Source organism: Canis lupus, chromosome 37, assembly GCF_003254725.2.
Source record: "Canis lupus dingo isolate Sandy chromosome 37, ASM325472v2, whole genome shotgun sequence".
In the NCBI taxonomy this organism is placed as follows: Eukaryota; Metazoa; Chordata; class Mammalia; order Carnivora; family Canidae; genus Canis; species Canis lupus.
The window spans coordinates 7,792,827-7,814,778 of record NC_064279.1 but is presented as its reverse complement, the minus strand read 5'-3'; the positions used below and the strand labels follow the sequence as shown (position 1 = coordinate 7,814,778).

Sequence of the window (21,952 nt, the reverse complement as noted above, 5' to 3'; positions counted from 1 at the left end):
TGATACTTGCTTACAGTTTAGCCAACAGAAAACAGGCTCTATAAATTCTATTAAATTATTTAACAGACACAAACAGATGCAGTAATTCATTGTCAGTGAAAACATTAATGCCAATAAAGCAAACATTTGCAGGTGCTCAATCAACATCCTTGCATAAAGCCAAGCAATAAAACCTTTTTTGAATGACAAAGGAAACATATTACTAGGGTGACAAAATAATGAGTCATTGACAAGCCACATATTTGAGAAAGATTTTTAAAAAACTACTCTGAAAAAATGGTATTTTTTTACCGAGATTCTAAATGTAAAAGTCATTTCGTTGAATTGACATTTATCAAACAATTATTAGAGAGAATTCCATGAGAATTACATTATCAAGATTGAAATAGCTCTTTCTGACTTTCTTATTCATTTGGACTAGAAAAGTGACTAGTCTTACCAACCCTGGATTGAGAGTACCGTTGGACTCTTTCTAAAACTGAAATTAGACACTTTCTAAAGAAGTTTCCTATATGCAAGTGTGATGAGCAGAAGGCAAGCTGAGGACTAAGCACAAGAGCTGACATCCTGCAACTCCCCCGCCCCCCACTCTGGGGTGGGACAAGTGTGACATTCCTCCAGGAAGCTCCCAACTGTCTTAAAGTTAATGCCTTGATAGAGGGGGAAACAACCTTAACTTGACAAAGGCAAAGACTCCCGTATCTTGTAGATCCTCTTTGAGGACCATATGAAAGTTCTTTTGAAAACCCTCCTTCTCCCTACCTCCCCCAACTGCCAGGTATATATATAATCAGCCACTTCTCACAACCCCTCTTTTTAGCCATGAGTCCCGTCCCCGTACTTCAATAAAACCACCATTTTGCACCAAAGATGTCTCAAGAATTATTTCTTGGTTGTTGGCTCTGGACCTCACCCACCAAACCTCGTTCTGTATTACGAAACTCTAACACGTGTGCGTGCATATATACATCATTTAAGAAGAAATCTTTGCTGCCTCTCAGACTTCTATTTGCATTTCAAAAATGATATAATTTTCCTCATGGATCTTATTTTCTGAAGTTTTAATTATCTGTGCAGATTCCTTCTGAACAGGTATTTTACTTACCTGGACAAATCATTAGTGGTCAGACCAGTGCTAAAGACAGTGAAGAGGCCTCAAGGTTCCCTACATGTGGTACTTCTTTTATGATACTGGTTTTGCATCTAACTTACATGCTGAGTTGGCCCAAGTATCACTGCAACCCTAAATTGTTCTCTATCAAATTTTTTTCATATCTACATTAAATTTTAATGTTTTTAGTATTGTATTTTCTTGTTATCACTATGCAGCTTTTGCCCTCTGATTTTAGGGCTTCCACGGGGCTCTGTTAGTTTTCAATATTCATGTCCACAAGTAAATCTATCTACTTAAAGTATGTTAGTGATCATGCTAAAAATCCACCGGGTGAATACACTTCAGAGCAGTGTCTTCTATGTGTCACAGAAAAACTAGTATTGGTCCCTGGGCCAGAAAGAAATCTTCCCAGACCATTAATGATTCTGCCTCCATAATCTTCCCTGTACCAGTCTCCTGCAATGATTTGATCCAACAACTCATGCCTGAGGGCAAATAGGTGCTCTCTTGTCTACAAAACATAAAGACTTTTATTCAATTTTTTCTTTAAATTAGCTACAATCTTATATGACGTAGGAAAGATGTTAGGGTTTGAAGCCAAGGGCCAAGAAAGCATTCTTGAGTCGTCTTTGGTGCAGAAAGGTGGTTTTATTAAAGCACAGGGACAGGACCTACAGGCAGAAAGAGCTGCACTTGGGTCACAAGGAGTGGCCCATTCTATACTTTTCAAGTTGAGAGAGGGCTGGGAGAATGTAATCCTCCCAGGTATTTTGGAAACAAGGTTTCCTGAATCCTAGGGGGCTAGCTATTGTTAGGAAAAGGTCATTTATTACTGTTTACTAAAAACTCAGTCATGAGATCCTTCAGATATATATCGATGGGTCATACGCTTGGGGGATGACTGCCAACATGTATCTTGGAGGGTAGAGAAAAAAGAGGTTTCCAAAGGAATTTTTATATAAGGTAGACTTGCAGAGTCCTGGGGGTCCAGCTAAGATTGCCTCTTGCCCTTAGCAACCTATCAACATGAGATAGCTGAGTCCCTAGAGGAATGTCACTCTGCCAGTTTTAAGAACTTGTCAATTGGCTGTAGAGAGTAAGGAAATTTAATATTTTTTTCTTCTGCTTTTGTCTCCCACATCACTATAGAAGGAAGTACAATCATTCATGAGTCACAGTTAACAATGGATACAATTTTGGCATATTTCAGCAAGACTAATATAGCACTCCTTTTGGCCCCAGGAAACAAATTTCACTTAAATTTTCAAACATAACACTAGAAAAATGATGAGGTTAGTAGGAATCAAAAGCTTCCTAGATTTTGTAATCAATCTATCCTCGATAAACTGAAAGTTACTAAATTATAAATAAAATCCCTAATAAAATGAAGATAAGTCTTAGAATTCTAGTTGTAATATTTTAATTGTAGCTGCCTTAAATTACAGCCACATCAAACAGACAGTAAAACAAATGAAGTTCACTGTTACTTGCTCTGGTGATATGGACAAAAACTATTAATGCCTAGCAGAGGACAGAAATGAACAGTTTTTCTTAAGCTGCAAATAACCTCTATTAAATCATAAGGAATTCAGTCTGATGGTTAAGCAGGAAATTCTAATCAGGAAATCTATGCCTGTACTGAGCCCAAAAATGTGAACAAACTTAAACATAAGGTAATGTAATAGAAATTTGCAAAGAAAGGAACTTTATATTTGTTTTGCTCATTGCTCCATCCTTAGACTCTAAGATTATTATAGCAACTTTCTTATTTACAAGATCATTGCCTGTCTCCCAAAGCTCCCTGAGAGTAGATGTCCTCAGTCCCTGGGACAAGGCCTGGCACTGTGGAAGCACTTGATAAATATTTGTGGGATAAAAACTTATAGAAATTCCATAGCTGCATCTATGATTATTGATTAGCTAACTTATTGAGCATTTACAAGGGCAAAGCACCGTGCTGGGGCCCTGCCTAAGAGGAAGAGGCAAAATTTGAACCCAAGCATCTGACTCCTGGCTCCTCTTTTCTTTACACCTTCTCCAGGAGTTCAATTCCATGAAAACACTATCTTCATATATAGCTTCTGTATGAACTTTGGGCTCTAACACTCAAATTGACTTTTATTTCTCATAGCATAAGAAAAAAATATACTTCTTAAATGTTTAAGCTCCATGAAAATCTATGGAACAAAATATCCTTATTTTTTTTAAATATCCTTATTTTAAAAATGGTGTTTGCACTCTGAATGTGATGACTATACTGTTTTCTTAGAACACAGCTAAATTTACAAATGTCATTAGTTCTCTGTACAAGGGGAGCAGGTTGCAATGATTTTTTCCTCCACTGACATGGGAAACAGCTCTCAGATGATTGGTTTCTCCATTTCAACATTATTTTCTTCTCTTCAGTAACTGATCTTACAGAATCTCTGCACTAATGATTCAGACAAAGCATTCAAATTAATCAATGCTATCAAACCCATATAGCCAAGTGACCTTTGTCATCTCATAAAGCTAAGTTAGCTTGACTTTTAGTAGATGCACTTTGTAGTCTTGAGTTCGATTCAGATTATGTTGTTTTACTAGGATCTGGTTATTCCGGCACACAGCAATTACTCACCCTCCTTCTTACCCACTTACAGCCTCCTCTTACTCTCCTTTCTGCTTTCATCTCTATTTTTATGTGCACTCCATATTTAACCAGAGTACCTTATAGCACACTTCCAGCATTATATGTATGTATTTATATATACACTTGTGTATATATAAATTTATTTAAGTATATGCAAAAAATTGAAAATAGAGAAAGAAGAATAAAAAGCTAAAAGTTATTAACTTAGCTATACTAACGCTTCCTAGCTAACAAATATGAGTGGAACCTAGGTGTATCTGGTCTTAAATCTACATTCTTTCCACTGCATCGGTGGTTCTCAAAGCATGGTGCCTGAACCAGCAGTAACAGCATCACCAGGGAATTTACCAAAAATGCAGATTTTTCAGGCTTCAACCCAGACCCACTGAATCAGGGGTGGAGTCCAGAAATCTGGATTTTAATAAGACAGAGGTGATTCTGATGCACCCTAAAGTTTTACTACATAATACCATTGGTCCTAATCTTACCTGACCACAAGAATCTCCTAAGATCATTCATTTGAATAATATATTCCAAGGTCCTCCCCATCTGATTCAGTAGGACTGAGGTAGGTCCCAGGAATATATATTTTTAACAAATGATATCCAACCACCACCTCAAGTGATTCTTCCAGTCAGGGAAATCTGAAAACACTGCACCAAATCAGGTTACTGACCTTCTGTACACTTATTTTTAAAAAGTCAGTATTACAGATAATTATGTGATAATTCCATGTTAAGAATATATGTATATTGAAACCATGTTTTTTTCCAGCATTTTAAATTCTACTATTCAGGAAGAAGAAGAAATTAAGAAAGGTGATAGTGAGTCACCATTTGAAAAATGTTAGGAAATACTACTTTAGATTAGCAGTTCTAGAGAATTAATACAATTTCAGAGTTCCAGAGATTAATAGCTACATATAATTGCAGGCAACTTTGAGAAAAGCCCAATATCCATTCAAATGCAGAGAAGTTAATAAAGGGTTTTTATTTGTGTTATAAAGGATTTCTTGCTCTAAGAAAGAATCCATGGCAACAGTCTTACATAAATCTGGAGTTCTTCTAGTGTAGCTAAAACTTGTTTGTTTTTTTTCCTAATGCAGACAACTTACCGGAAAGGATAACCTTTGCCATTTCACATACACAAAAGTATAGTTTTCTGTAAATGAGGCAAACTTTATTATAAATAAACAACGTGAAGGGCTGTGCAGGGCTTATTTTAAATCTCCACTTTTATTTCCTGAGCAATAGGCTCCAGGGTCTCACCATGTTTCGGATAATTCAGATTTTTGGTTAATGGGGTTTTGCTCTTAAATGTACTCATATAAAGAAAAGAGCTGTCATTTATTAAATTCTACCCACTACCATGGCAGACAGAGTAAAATACCTTCTCTCTGTATCACGATTATGTATGGGGTGGGAAAAGTAATCACATATCTATTAACCTAATAATGCATTTGAAAGAAAGGAAAGATTTGATAGTTCCCAAACCAGTATTTCCCACTCTCCCTGAGGCCAGTGAAGCCAGTTTCACCAATTTCCCCTAGGTCCCTTTTCACTCATCCCCTCTTCATTGGGACTTGCTCCCCCCACACCATCCTTCACTGTGGGGGGAGGAGGTATTACAGAGAATGTGAATGAGTAATATCCCCTTAATACGTGTAAGTAGTATAAATTCTACTAGGACACATTATTCACAGCCCACCATTTTCCAGTATTCAAGGAATAACAGAAATTCACTAATAGGATATAAACACATTGAGAGTCACTAATTAACAAAATGTACCTCATCAATTCCAGGTGAAATTTTCACATTCCTTATACCGTACCCCCACCACCACCATTATCAGTGGGTTTCAGCAGTCATTCCTTTCACACCTAATCCACTGCTACATACTGAATTCCTAATTATAATTAACCATAATCTTTTTTTTTTTTTTTCCACACTCAGATGGAACTAGAGATCCACAATGGGACATTTCCAGTGCTACTCATTACACTTACTGGGTTGAATCTGCAGTCCTTACTTCCAATTGTGACTCATTTAAATCCAAAGTAGCTTACTAAGAAAGTTAAATGGAAAATTCCATAAAGCTAATGATATATTTTCAAAAATGCATCTGAGTCTTCTATACCCAGTAGTGTTGCTAAATGCTTTCTGCTAATAACCTCAATGTTTGCTACATCAATATTGGTGCATTAATCCTGAAACAATCTTATTAACATTCTTTATGTTCATTTTACCTAATGGTACTTTAAAGGAAGGTGACATGAGAAAGACTATTTTACATTTTTATTTTACAACAATAAATTCAACTTAAAAAAAGGCAATGTAAAGGTAGAAAGCTCTAATCAATTCAACCTATTTATTTTCAAAACATAATCTGAAACGGAGTAATCAAAAAGTTCTACAGGAAAGTCTGGGGGTGAAGAGGAAGAAAAGAATGGATTTCATCAAGATTTCAAGAGCAAGTATATATGTTCATCCATCTTCCTGGACAAACTGACAGCATGATGGTGAACTCTAGGACTGAGGTGGTCCGACTCATCCACAGCTGCTGTTGTAGCTCAACAGGAAAATACATCTGAGACCGACTCAACAAGTAGCTCATTTGAGTGGGAGTGTTGAACATTATAATCTGCAGCCTCCAGACTCAGGAGTTTCTATGTCTATGCTAAATTTAACATCTGTAGTGATTTACACAGAAACAAGTTCAACTCACTCATCCATGCATTGTTATCAAAATTAGATAATGAATTTTCTGCTGAATATTGGACTTGAATCCATTACACTTAGCTAGTTGCTTAAAGTTAACACACTTTCTGTTGTAAAGATGGCAGGAAATAAACTGACAGACCACTTCTGTGCATTTTAAGTGGAATGGTAATCTCTGATTTCTCCATTTTTTTTTAAAGATTTTATGTATTTATCTGAGAGAGAGCACATGCACGAAAAAGGAAGAGAAAGAGAGGGAGAGAGAGAGAGAGAGTCCATAAGAGGGGGGTCAGACAGACAGATGAGCAGGGAGCCCGATTGAGGGCTTGATTCCAGGACCCTGGATTGTAACCCGAACTGAAGGCCTAACCAACTGAGCCATCCAGGCACTCTTGATCTTTTTCATTTTTAAGGAAACAGAGGTAAAAAAAAAAAAAAAAAAAAGTTAATTAGTGCTCTTTTAAAAAATAATAGGATATCAGAGATTTGTGAGCTGTTAGTGGCACATCACTCCTGCGTATATACATCAGGAGGGTACAGCCCCTGACTGTAACATCACGAGCAGACACCTTTTCCCAGCTCTGCAAAACTGACACCCTCAGAAATAGGGCTTAGCACAGCCTGAATTCATTTCTACAGCCCCTGACAGCCCAAAGCTCTCCTGACAGCTCCTACAACATAAATTCTGCTATGCTGCTGTTTGCCTGGGTTACCTCTATTCTAGAAAGTTTCTGCAACACAGAGAATTCAGAACCTTTCCCAAATTCCTCTGAAATCCACATATAAATAAACTTCATGATTTTACTTAAGATTCTAAGTATGTGTCCCGGGCAGAGGAAGTAGAGGCATTAACTGACAGCTGTTTCATTGGCTCCTACCCCACTTTCCCCAGCCTCTCTCAAATTTCTCCTCCCTCAAAGTTAAAGCTACTTTTTTCCAACTACATACATAGACTCTTTGGGGTTTCTTCTTTCTCTGGTAAGCAAAATACTCATTTCTCCCCAAACAAAATGCCTTGTTTAGGCAAAAGAGATGATGCCTGTCATACAGTCATATCTAAGAACATTTTCCTGCCTTGTGATATGTAAAAAATACAATATAAAAATCAACTTTACTGGTACCACACAGAAACTAAACAGCTAGATTTTTAAAGAGAAAAAAAAAGACAAGAAATTATAAGTGTTGCAAGAATGTGGAGTAAAGGGAACCCTTATGTACTATTGATGGGAATGTAAATTGATACAGCCATTGTAGAAAACAGTATTGAGGTTCCTCAAAGAACTAAGAAATAGAATTACCATATGATACAGTAATTCCATGACTATTTACTTGAAGGAAAACTAATTCAAAAAGATACATGCATCCTTGTTTATTGCAGCATTATTTACAATAGCCAAGATATGGAAGCAACTCAAGTGTCCATCAATAAATGAATGGATAAAGAAGATGTGCTGTGTATGTGTGTATATAATGGAATACTATAAATTATATAATATATAATAATGGAATATTACTCAGCCATAAAAAGGAATGAAATCTTGCCATTCGTGGCAACATGGATGGACCTAAAGGGTATTACACTAAGTGAAATAAGCCAGGCAGAGAAAAACAAATACCAAATGATTTCACTTGTATGTGGAATATAAAAAACAAAACAAATAAACAAACAAACAAACAAACAAAACAGACTCTCAAATACAGAAGACAAACTGGTGATTGCCAGAAAGGAGGTAGGTGGAGGAATGAATGAGTGAAATAGATAAAAGGTATAAACTTCCAGTTTAAAACAAATAAATCAGGGAGATGAAAAGTACAGCATAGGGAATATAATCACTAATGTTGTAATAATATTGTATGATGACAGATGGTGACCACACTTATCGTGGTGAGCACTGAGTAATGCATAGATTGTCAAATCACTATGTTGTACACCTGAAGCTAATATAAAATTGTATGTCAATTCTACTTCAATAATAATTTTTCTTAAGAATACCAAAAGAAAGCCAATTTTACTGGTACTATACAGAAACCAAACTGTTAGATTTTCCAGAAAAAAAAATTCTTAATTCTTCATAGATACGTTTTAGTAACTAAGATTTGTTAAATACAAACCTTTGGTTTTTTTCTTTTTTTTTTACACATTCTAAGTCTTTTCACACATATCAATTTGCAAACAGAATTTTTTAAGGTCATGTTGCACTTTCATAGTTATATGTGTTCAAAAGAGAGAGCTTGCTGTAGCCCAAAAGGCTTGAGTTGGTTTCTGATCAATAAATTCAGATAAGTGTGAGAGATTCCAGATTGAGGGCCCTACTTAACCAAAAGGAGAGAATGTTGTCAAGACTGCTAATCGTTCAGAGGGTAGTAATTATCTGAACTGGGCCAGATCTCAGTTTGTGTTGGGGTTTATAGGTAATGATCTTCCATATATTTAAGGACAGTCATAGGGACATGTACTTAGGGTTCTCTTGTGCTAGTTTCTTGAAACTTTTTAAGAAAAAGACAAAAACGAAAGTCCTATCTTACTCTATTATTTTTTTTTGCATGAATATGTAATCTTTATGATTTCAATTTTGTCTTTAGATGGCCTAATTGAAGGAAGAAAGTCACTAGAATGAAATAAAATGGGATAAAACAAAACAAAGCAATCCTGTTTTGACCATTGCACTAAAATCTAAAGAGAATGGAGAATTTTTAAAACTGAGCCATAGAAGACATATATTTAGTAGGTAAAACAACTATTTTTCATAATTTCTGGTAGACGGAGGTAAAACATCCTGTTTATATAAAATATAATTAAAATAGTTTATTATTTTTTATATTTTTAAAAGCTTAAACAATCCAAGCAGTCTGGTAATTGCATGTGTTTGATCTTACAAAATGGCTCTTTTTACTCCTAGAAATGCTCTTCTCTGGTTTGATTATAAGGCAATATAATATTGTTTTAATGTGTCAGAACTCATATAGTAAACTGAGTGTTTCCTCCTTCACAGTAGACAACTTGAGAAGGGATATGCTTAATTCAGATGCAGTCTTTGCTTAAAGTATTATTTTATTAAAAATTAAAACAAATTTTCTGTTTATAGAATTGTAGAAAAACAATATAGAAAGATATAAAAAGGAAAGTAAAATTTGACAAATAATACAAAATGCAGAGATACTACTATTGGTATTTTAGCAAACAACTTTCCAGACACTTATTTATATATATATATATATATATATATATATACACACACACACACACACACGAACAAAAAAGTTACAAAAAGGCCATCCTAATATATATGAATGTTTCATAACTATTTTTCACTCCAACACACACCATAAGCATCATTCAAAATAAGCGGTTTTTAAGACCACATAGTATTTATTTATTGAATTCCTGTTTGATGGAAATTTCACGGACTTTTTTCCCCCTCATTTCTCACTATTATGAACGACTCTACAACAAGCTCGGTGCATTTTCAAGAGCATCATTCAACATTCTAAGTCTAACATATATGCAGCCTCAGTTTTAGGAAACTGCCCTCCTCCGAGTGTATCTTTCCTTGGAAATATCCAAATCTTTCAAGGCCAGTTCTAGTTAATAAGGCCAGCACTATTTCTGGCTACAACCAGCTGTAACTGATGGAGGAAATTCCTTGGGGTTCCATCCATCATATGCTTCTTTGGAAACAGCACAATAGAGAGAAAAGAGCAGAGAATTTGAGCCAGGCAAACCTATTTGTTTCAATAAGTAACTTTTTATTGAAACATATGTGGCATATATGCAAAAAAGTACACAAATTACAAATATACACCTTCATAGGTTTTCACAGAATATGCTGTGTAACCAAAACTGGTATTTTCCTTTTTAATACTGCTTTTCATTATGTGATCCTGGACAAATCATCTTTCTGAGCTTATGAAATGGGCATGATAATACCTGCCTCAAAGAGCACTGGGAAGACTACAAGAAAAAATATAGGCAAAGCTCTAGTACACAGTAAAAAAGGGACAGTTTCCTCTCTACCTGAACCCACACTAGGGACCACATCCTAGCCCACATCCCAACCAGCTCATCCCTTCCTTCAACTCAATGCCACCAAAAGCCTGGAATGCCTTGTTCCCCTGACTGCTCCTGTTACAAGCCTTTCCATTGTAAGATGAGTTCTTAATAATATTTGAGAGGAATACAATCACATCCAGGATCCTAACTTAGAACCACAAAGTATTAACTACTACAAGATAAAGAGGCTCATCTCCATTAAGAAAAGTAGTTGTTAAGATGATTCACAAGTTTAATTCTGCTGCTTGCTAAGTTTTATTAAAAATATAATGAAAGGCAAAGCCCCCCAGGATTTTCACCACAGCACCCACACAAGCCAGGTGCAGTCTCACTCAGCAGCTCTAAGGGTGTTATATCCTCAAGCATAAAATCCTATTTTTATTCAAAAAGCCCAAATCAAGGATTGTGAGTAGCATTGATTGAAATGGAATTTATTTTTTGCCATTGCTGCTAAAGCTAGAGAGGTGCCCAATGTGATACCCAAGGGTCCAAATGAAAGTCAGCAACCCCCAACACTTCCACAATTCTATCCAATCTGTCAGATCTCAACCATCACGCAGGGATGGCTCTACAAAGGCAAACTTTAGTAACACAATAAGCAGACTGTCAAATGCTAATAGTCACAAAAGCAAATAGTATTAATTTTTAAAAACAAACAAAAACAACTACTATGGTTTGAATCTTACTATGTGCAAGGCTCCCTATTATGGAAGCTCTTCACTTGCATTTCCTTATTTTTCCCTCGAGATAGGTCTTCACAGTAGTTTCATTATCCCTGTTTTGCAGATGGAGAAACTGAGGCTTAGCAAGATGAAGCAACCTGCCCAAGATCACATGGCAAAGATGACTTGACATTCAAGCGTAGATCAAAGAAGAGATCATTGAACAGTTCAGCTTGAGTCTGTTGGACTGCAGAGTGTTTGTTTCTAAAGACCAGATGGCCAGAAAAGTTGCCTTTGTCCTCACTGATGTTTCAAACAAGGCATTATGCTTTTCCCCTGATGTCTACAGCAATTTAAAACAACTCACCAGTCCCCTTTGGGTGGGGAAACAGCTTGATATCGTAAGAGTAGGAATAAATTGTTTAGCCAATAAACTTACCTGATGAAAAACTTTGTTACTAGATTTTTTCTAGTTATTTTGTTTTTTAATTAGTAGGTCATTAATAATGGGGTAAACAGCATGAAGACAAGGAAGCGTTATTGAAGTAGTTGTTGTTGCCCGTAATAATTTTCTCCATTTCTTTGATTGCTTTTAATTTCAAAATTGAAACCGAAGCATCCTAGTATAACTCCCATTCCATCGGAAACCCAGAGGTGGTAGAAATTTCATACAGAAATTTTAATAATCCTTTTATCTCCAAAGCCAATTATTTTTCTTTCTTACTTGGAACCAGCCTACCCCATTTGACTTCCAGCCATGAGCTTGGAGGTTGGTTGGAAAGCTGTAACAAGCAGAGGCTGCCAGCATGTCAGGTTCCATTGTTTGTGTGACTGCTGATCAGAGTGATGAAACAGGGATTAGCTTCATCCTTATCACTATAAATAAATGTGATTTGAGGACAACACCGCAGCTTTCATCATTTATTAAAAAGGAAAGGAAGAAATGTAAAGGTGGCTCTACAATCCTTATCAGAAAAAAAATCTTCTTACTCCCTGAGGTCAGCAGTTGATTTTAATTTTATGTTAAGTTGTTGTGAATAAAAGGCTTTATTAATGTGAACATCAATCCAAGGAGAGCCATGCTTCACCTCATCATATTCTAAAGGACATAACATAAATGGTTCTCTTCAGCCAAACCAGAATTCACTCAGAATTTAAAAAAAGACCATAGACAATAAAAGGTTAGTTTGGGAAAATATAAAATACTGATGCATTTAATATTTAATTAAATCAATTATTCAATTAATTGAAGATTACCTGAAATTTAGATATAATGTGATAGTCCAAGGACATCTGGAATCCCTATCCCCCTCTCTGTCTCTCTTTCCCTCTCTCTATCTCTCTCTCTCACACACACACACACACACACAAGTTTCAACCAGTAGTTCTTGAGGTTTGTGCCTATTGTGAGTTTGAGTTTAAATCAATTGGTTTATGCATTTTTCAGCCCCAAGTTCCTACAAAACAGGAAACGTTATATTTGCAAAAGGCAGGTCAGAGTACTAGCTGTTTCTTCCCAGAACCTTCGACCTGGGCAACGTGACTGAAAAGTATCTGGGAAGAGAGTTTGGGAAAGGCTTCCTGTTTGTCTTCATTTATTAGACCCTTTTCTTCCCCATGCACATATAAAACACATCATGAATGCCACGTAATGTGCTCTTTCTGATTTGCCAGAATGATTTTATGTTTGTTTTTTTTATCTGAGGTCATTTCTTAATATATCTAGACATTGTTCGTGAAGATGCGAACTCAGTTCTCTTCCTCAGAGATCCTTTTCCATAATGCCTAGCACAGTGAGGAAGTGGATTCCAGCCTGCTGCAGCAATGCTGACTGTCCCCACTATGAACTATCTTAACCCACAGGGAAATCACAACTCAAGTATCTGTTGTTTAGATTGTTGCGTTTGGACCTAAAAGCTGGTCCCAAAAATGTCTCCTGATTTCCGCAGGCCATTTGGAAGTCAATTTTTATCTCCTCCCACAGTACTCCTCTTGCAAATGCTGCACTGGCAAGAGGAAAAGCCTGCTCATCTCAGGTCCCTTTGGGGAAGAGCTGCTGCCCCACTAGCAGAAAATGGGTTCTGAGCACCCAACCTCCTGCTCTACTCCCTGAAAAGCTTACAGGGGTGGGCCTGGAGTCCTGATGGTGGAGAGCTACAGTCTAGGCTCAGCAAGGTGCCAGAGGGCATTCCCTTTTGGGCCACAAACAGTTCTCTCTTCCCTCTCAACTTCTCCCTTTACTCTTTCCCAAAAGAGAAAGACAAGTCCATATAATCCTCCTGCAGCTGCAGCCCCGTTACGGGCGACAGGCAGAGTGCAGAGACGGTGACACAATGAAGTTTCTTCTCTAATGTGCTCTATACCAAACCCATAGCTTCGATCCACAAGGAGCTCCCTCTCCAATGGCCTAGCTCCATCAGTGGCAGTCACCATTACCTGAACTGCCTGATTTCTCCTGAACTTCACCTCTCTTAGCCAGTCGGTCACTGCTTTGTCCTTCCCCCTTTGGCACATCTCTCCTTGCCTTCTATTGCTATCACGACCAGCCCAAGCTCCCCTCAGCTCAGAGATTGCTGCAACTGGCTGTATCAGTAAGGGTCCATCTAATGAGGTAAATAGAAAGCATTAAATGTTTCCGAAGAGGGAATTTAATACAAAGAACTGGATACACAAATGCCAGAACTGAGAAGCCAAGAGTGAACAAGGAGGCAACCCAGGGAGAAATTAGCAAACTCCTGGCTGGAAAGACAAAAGCAGGAAGTCGTGCTCCCAGCATCAAGGGCCAAAGTCATGGAAGAAGCTAGAAACACAATGCGCCTGTCCTGCAGAAGCTGGAGCTATGAGGCAAACACAGATGCAACACCCTCATCTCTCACCAGTGCCTCCCCCTGGCTGGAATCTGAGCTGAGAAATCAGCCTGCAGGGAACGAAGTTTCTGCTATGAAGAGTAGAGGAATGGAAAATAAGGAATAACTCTGATAACAAAGAGGCCAAGACCACCAGCTCATGAGCGGATGACATACTCTTCATTTTCCATAGTGTGGAAATGAATGAAGATAAGTGCCACCACACCTGGGGTCCAAAGGTATGGCCAAGTTTTGAGCCTTGATCTCTCCAACACTAAACTCCTTTTTCTTCCCCATCCTTTTTTTGCTGCCTTCTCTTCCTGGCTGTTCTCCAGCTATAACATGCATACCATAAAATGGGATACACTATTTGATTACTTCTAAATAATAAATAGACACTACAACTGTCATCTCAAGGTACCCATCTTCCCCATGCTAGGAATGAAGAGTGAGGTACTGCATCTTACTGAGAGGCCCCCAACACCATAAGTCATTTTGTGCACTGGCCAATCCCTTCTCCCCTGCAGGCCAAGGCCCAGAGGGATTGATTAGTAGTGCTTGGTTTTCCTGGAATAAGTGAGCGCTTCCAGGGTGGGATTTCAGGAGACACATGAAAGGCCTCATACTGCAAAATAATACTCCAACTTTTCATCTGTTTGTTTGTCTAAAAATGTTTATCAAATGCAGAAATATACACATTCAAGGATATCCAGTAAGAGAGGGTTAATCAGACTCCGAGTATGTGTATATCTTCTTCAAATGTTCATCAAAAGGAAAGATGAATTATAAGAGCCTGGGGAACCTGTACTGGTTGGTGCTAAATTTCCCTTCCAAAGTTTAGATCAGTTAGTATAAGGCAGTAGCTTTTTCAATTTTTCTTTTCAACCCAATAGAGTTAATTCAAGGCAGAGTGAATTACCTCTAGGGTCTATACACTCTTAGAAGCTACCAGAGTCCCACTTGAAGACAAATTTTACTTTAAAAACTGCATGAATTATGCAGTCTACTATACTCTACCATAATTTCATGTGCATTTTAAAATTTTTTTAAAGATTTTATTTATTTATTCATGAGAGACACAGAGAGGCAGAGACACAGGCAGAGGGAAAAGCGGACTCCCTGTGGGGAGCCTGATGTGGGACTCGATCCGGGGTACTCTGGGATCATCCCCTGAGCCAAAAGCAAACACTCAACCACTGAGCCACCCAGGCATCCCTCATGTGCATTTTAATATAAAAATGAAATTTTCCCCAAAAAAATGTTCCAGTAGAAGCAACTTTCAAGTACTTGATGTCATGGCAACATACAGAAATTTGGGAAGCTTGGGCATAAAACTTGGCATTCCTGCTAAGATGTAAATAACCCTGAGGAAGGATAGTCTCTTTAAGCTGTTACCACATTTTATTGTGTTTTGTTTTATTTTGTTAATTTGTCTTGATATGAATGCAGTTGGGAGTCCTTCCTAAGCGCAGATTTTGACAATGGAGAAAGAAGAGATGTTGAGCCTGTTTTTTTTTTTTTTTAACTTTTTTTCTTAAAGATTTTATTTATTCATGAGAGAGAGAGAGAGAGAGGCAGAGACACAGGCAGAGGGAGAAACAGGCTCCATGCAGGGAGCCCGATGTGGGATTTGATCCCGGGACCCCAGGATCATGCCCTGGGCGGAAGGTAGGCGCTAAACCGCTGAGCCTTCGAAGGATCCAGAGAGCCTCTGTTAAACTATGGAACTGAGGAAGAGCTCTACCATTAACAAAAGGAAGAGGTATAAAACAGAGGGATGAGGGGCCTAAAACAAAGCTCACCCACTTCACTCTTGTGGAAAGCCTGGGGCAGATTTGTCATGGAGTGAAAAAGATAATTCTCCCTCCCAAAGTCTCACAGACCACCCCCGTGAGCCTCAGGAGCCCCAGAAGCTATTATTCAGTCTTAAAGCATAAACAAAAATATGAAGTTTTGAGTAGAAAATTCAGTATTTCTAATTTTTTCCTAATAATATAAGAAAATAATGACATCAATAAACCATAGACTCATGTCTATCATAACCATTAAAAATACAAATGTTAAGATGTTAACATCAGGGAAGGCTGGGTAAAGGGTATACAACTATCTATACTATCTTTGCAAGTTTTCTATTCATCTACAATTATTGCAAAAAAAAACACAAAATAAAATAAAAAATAAAATTATTGCAAAACTTAAAATATTTTAAAAATCTGCTGTATGTATAAGATTTCCATATTATACATGGAATGCCTTTCCTTTCCATCAATGTGAAGACCACTCTGTTCCTCTTGTTATCCATATTTCAGTGCCCTTCCCAATGACTTTGTTCTCCTCGTAGTTTTCTTGTCATCCCTGATCCTTCAATTTTATTTCATTTTGTGTTCAAGCCAGAAAAATCTAGCAATTTGAACTTGAAAGATATAGCACTCATTCAGCTTAATTTCCACTGTGCATTGTGGTTGTACCATGTTAAAACTTCCCCCTTCAAATAATTATATTGTGTAGTGCTTTCATATAGAACTATTTGAAGAAAACCAATTTCAGAAAATCAAAAATAGCTCACAAAGGTGTTGACTGGGTAACAAACTGCATAATCTAGGATCATAGGAACCTCTTAAGAGAGAGTTTCCAGATGTTGTTAGCATATGACAGAAAATAAAGGAAGAATTAGGGAAGAAGAGGTGAATGAGAGCAAAATGGTTTAAGAAGACAGGCTCTTTAGGGGAAAAAGATAAAGAGAAGAACTTTTAGTTCCAGATCATTTCATAGCAGTCAAACTGGGCAGGTGAATAATATTTGGTATATGTAAGTCTTTTTTTTTTAAGAATTTTATTTATTTATTCATGAGAGACACACAGAGAGAGGCAAAGACACAGGCAGAGGGAGAAGCAGGCTCCATGCAGGGAGCCCGATGTGGGACTCGATCCCAGGACTCCAGGATCATGCCCTGGGCCAAAGGCAGACACTCAACCGCTGAGCTACCCAGGCATCCCAGGCATATATAAGTCTTAAATACCATCACTGAAATCAAAGGAATGCTTTGAGACTTACATTTCTTCTCATGGCACACATCAGACAAAACAATCTTTTAAAATTCAGTTTTAATGCAATAGTTTAAGTGGCCCTTTTCTTCTTGCTTGTAAACTAGCCCATAGGCATAATAGGAATAAGGCATATCCAATAAAGGTGGCAAATAAATAGATAACTATCTAAATAAATAAATATAAATTCAGCTTTAAACAGAAAGAGTTCTATTAAGTGTTTTATTCTCTTCTTTTTATCACTCCAAAGGTTCCCAAAATGATACCTTTATTAGATCTTAATTTTATACAGTCACATAGAAAACACATTTCCTTTCCTTTTCTTGTTCTTCTTTGCCATTTACTCCCCACAACCCACCACCTCCCAGGGATGCAGGAGGGAGAAAGGGTCTTTAGTATTAGTCATGCTATTGGACCTCAAAAGAGTTACCTTTTCTTTCTTTCTTTTCTTTCTTTCTTTCTTTCTTTCTTTCTTTCTTTCTTTCTTTCTTTCTTTCTTTCTTTCTTCTTTCTTTCTTTCTTTCTTTCTTTCTTTCTTTCTTTCTTCTTTCTTTCTTTTTTTTTTTTTTATAAGGTCTCTTTCCCTAAGTCTCAAATCTCATCTACCATTGTCTACATACAATAACAACCATGAAGAAAAAGGAAGGAAAACAAACAAGCATTGGCAGACAGAGGCCCGGGATATTAAGCGGGAGTTATTTCCACAGCTCAACCAGGCCATTGGGAGCCAGAACCTTTTCCACATCAGACTTAACACGACGGGAGGCCAACTTACAAGTCACAAACCTCAATCCTTGCCCTCCCTAACCAGCCCTTGAAACCCAGGCTTTCATACACGTTCTTCCAGGATACAGTGACACTGTGGGTGATAGATGAGCCCATCAACTCTTTCTATTTACCGGTCTTTACTTACAAAAAGACAGCTTCCTTGGCGTCCTCTTTCTCTCCTCTCTGCAGAATCTTTCAGGCTCCCAATCCATCATTACTGACACGGGCATGCCCAATTTCATTGTTCAGTGGAAAGTGCCATCTATTAATATTTTTGCAGTCAGGGACGGTGTGACCACCACAGAGTAGTAAACTGGAGGTGCCAAGTTTCACTCAAAAGGCGTGAAAGATGCTGTGATTTACAGCAGGCCTAATGAGCGGGGCATTTCTGGACCAGTAAGCACCTGCTGCTTCTGTAGCCTCAGCCAACTCCACCGCCATGCCCTGGGATGCTGGACAGCACCCCTCCCCGTTAGGAGAATTTATGGTTAAACTACTTTGAAAAGCTTGCTCCTCATTAAAAAGGCAACACTCATCAGCAAAGTCCACTTGAGAAAATGAGGGAAAGGGTCCTATCTTTGTTTTGTTTTCTTTTCCTCTATGATTGCTCTCAAAAGGAGAGATTCCCAACGACATCTACAGTGAAATAAAAGCAGGAAGCAATTTTATTTATTTATTATTTACATTCTATATTCTTCTGGAAAAAGTTTAGAGCAGAGGACCAGGAGCTACAGGAGCTACCTGAGAGTTTATGCTGTCGTAGTTTAGTCACTGATGTTCCTCCTCTGTAGGAATGTGATTTGCCATCAGTTACAACCCGGGGCCAACAAAACAATCCCAGTGATCCCCAAACCAGATAGACCTGCTCACACCACTTGACCTTCTTGCTAGACTTCAAGTGATGCTTCTGAGCATTAAACACTCAACCCCATATTACAGTGGAATCACAGAAACCGGGCTGAGCAAAATGGCACCTTAGTTCCTGTATGATCTACCACCCACCCCACCTCTTCCCAGCCTTCTTGCTACTCCACTAGTCTAACTCAAGGCATAAACCATTCACCCCATCCAAGCTCTTCTTCCACACAAGCCATGCTCATTCAAATCCCAGAGTTATCGTCCTATTTCTCTCTCAAACCAAATTCATACTTTTCTCCAAAACAGATCAACCCAATATTTTCCATCACATTTTTCCTAGCTTGATCTCTCCTTTCTTTTTTATTTTTATGGCATTTTATATTTGGCATAGTGTGACAAAATGGTTCTACCACAGAAAGTTCTCAATCTGCTAACATTCCCATGGAGGAGTTATACAAGGTGAGTGGGTATCTTTCTCTCTGACTTTAACCTCCTGTAATAGCCATTTCAGTATTGAACAGAAATGCTTCACTGTTTAAAACTGGGACCTACTTTATTACAGTGCAAGAGAGTCAAAGTACAAAACTAAAAATAAATGAAACAAATTATAAATATATCATCTTGTGTTGCTCATGCGACTATGTAAGTTCACACCAATTTATAATCACTTCTGGTGCCCCAACTTAGGTTTATTTGTGTGTCAGGTTATTTCTCTCAGCTCCATTTAAACCTTGAAGATGCAAACCTGCTGTATTTTGATCCTGAGCCTTTGTACCTATGTCTTTTAAAAAAAAAAGATTTTATTTATTTATTCATGAGAGACACACAGAGAAAGAGAGGCAGAGACACAGGCAAAGGGAGAAGCAGGCTCCCTGCGGGGAACTCTTATGGGGACTCCATCCCAGGACCCCAGGATCATGACCCAAGCTGAAGGCAGACGCTCAACCACTGAGCCACCCAGGTGACCCTCTACCTAGATCCTTGTAAACATTATGTTCTGCCCCTCGTGAGAGCATCTCTCAACACTGATCACAGAACTATCCTGGAGTAAATACCTCTGTCCTAGCCTATACTGAAGATTCGTACGTCATCCTTCCAGACCCTGCAATTTCTAGAAAAGCTGCAGACTCTTTTAGAACTCTGATTAACCTACATCCAACCATATAACTGTGTGGCAAAAAGTTAGTGCTCCCATTTCTAAGTCATGAAGTCAAAAAATGCCCTCATATATTAGCGTGCTCACATAATTTTGAGAACTCTGGCTCTGATCGATCCAGATTGAAATGACTTTCAATGCACATATATTTAGGCTGTAGAATGTAGGAGGGGGTTTTTTGCTACTGTTACACAATTTAGCCCTTGATTATAAAGTGTCATATTTTTCTCTGGTTATTTCTTATGTGTCTTGTCTGAAAAGTTCTCCAAGGCAGGCAATAGGCTTTTTGCTTCTTTTCTGATTTTCCTTAGCATCTTGGTAATTTAGTCCATATTGACTTGTAAACAATAGTATGATATCAGGTATGAAGAATACCAGAACAGAAAAGTTTGACTTAAACTAGGAGTTGGTGGGCAGCCCCAGTGGCTCAGTGGTTTAGCGCCGCCTTCAGCCCAGGGCGTGATCCTGAGCCCTGGGATGGAGTCTCATGTCGGGCTCCCTGCATGGGGCCTGCTTCTCCCTCTGCCTGTGTCTCGGCCTCTCTCTCCGTGTGTCTCTCATGAATAAATAAATAAAATCTTAAAAAAAAAAAAAAAAAAAACTAGGAGCTGGCAAACATTTTCAGTAAAATACTAGATAGTCAATATTTCCAGCTTTGTGGTCCTTATAGATTTTGTTGAAACTACTTAACTCTGCCATTGCAGTATGAATAATACATAAACAAATGAGTGTGGCTGTGTTCCAATTAAACTTTATTTACAAAAACAAAAGGCAGGCTGGACTAGGCCTGCAGGCCATAGTTTGCTGATCTCAAACTTAAACTATGACAGCACCAAAAGAGACAAATGATATACTAACACTCCACCAGTCACTCCTGTAATTCAAAGTCAACCCAACAAGAAATTTTGGACTGGTCACTAAATTGAAATTGAAAATGATAAGATATATACACCTTGATGAAGATCTCTGGGAAATTAAGTGATACATTTGTCCCCTAGTAGGGCTCACGTCCAAGATTTTTGTGCTCCCTTGTATCCCACCTTATTCCTGGGTTTTTTATTACAGAAATAATAATAGCTAAACTCAAATAGGTGATTATGTACTATAATTAACATCTTTCAATTGTGTTTATGTTTCATCTGAGTCCAAAGAAATCAATTCCTATATAAATGTCTTTTTTTTAATGTCTATTTATTAAAGATTAACATTTGAATCTTTGGTTGACCAAAGATTTCTGGTAATTATAATTTCATTACTCCAGAATGCATTTCCATCTCCCTTCTCTCCTACTTTTGGTTACTTCTCAAGTGCTTATATTAAATATAAATTAATGCAAACTATTCCTTTTCAATGTCCACTTCAAAATGAAAATTCTATAAAGCAAGATGAACTGACACACCAAATATTTCCACAGTTAAAGTAACAGTAAAAATATCCTATGTAGTAAAATTAGGATAGTATATCCAAATTACAGTTTAACTTTCTGTCTAAAGGAATGCAGTATGTTTCATATTCTCTATATTCCTATGATTTATAACCCTCATAAAACTATAATATTAAATAAAACCAAATAAACACTGGAAGATTAAAGCAAACCTGACTTGAATAGTTAGTTGATTCACTCTAATGAACATTTGATTTCCATTAGAAAACATAATACAAAAGCTACATATAATATTAAAAGGAAAATAACCTGACAACAAAGAAGGACTTATCACCAGAATTAATTCATCCATTTTGAGCTGTAAGTAAATAATTATAATTGAAGTAGAAAACTAAGATTTTTTTTCTATACTTAGAGTTAATTCTGAAAAGAATACAGTGTGAATCATAATAGGGTTAAATCATTATCTTCTAAAGATTAGGGGCAATGAAGACTTTACACACTGCAACCACATTTTTCTGAGTAGAAAATTAGTGGAGGTCACAAATTAGTCAGCCTCTCTATCTCCCACAGAAATTATGCCTTCTGCTAACTCTTCTGTTGCATGCTACTTCCTTCTAACACCTTTTCTCGCTGACCTGAGAGTTTTCAGAAAATGAAACTAAAATAGAAGTGAATTGGCCTCCTGGAGTAGGAAACAAAATTATGTTTCATACAATCCC

At 37.5% G+C, this 21,952-nt stretch overlaps 1 protein-coding gene and 1 long non-coding RNA gene across 2 annotated transcripts in view; one reads left to right on the top strand and one right to left on the bottom strand.

Annotated features, from left to right (window-relative positions):
- Nucleotides 1–11,597, top strand: part of LOC112656633 (uncharacterized) — a 48,379-nt gene extending 36,782 nt beyond the window's left edge. The window contains exons 3-4 of the long non-coding RNA XR_003134530.3: nucleotides 9,045–9,190; nucleotides 11,299–11,597. This is a non-coding gene — a long non-coding RNA (uncharacterized LOC112656633). The remainder of the gene's footprint in view (nucleotides 1–9,044; nucleotides 9,191–11,298) is intronic.
- Nucleotides 1–21,952, bottom strand: part of PLCL1 (phospholipase C like 1 (inactive)) — a 327,967-nt gene that overhangs the window by 94,454 nt on the left and 211,561 nt on the right. The gene's annotated exons all lie outside the window — the stretch shown is intronic.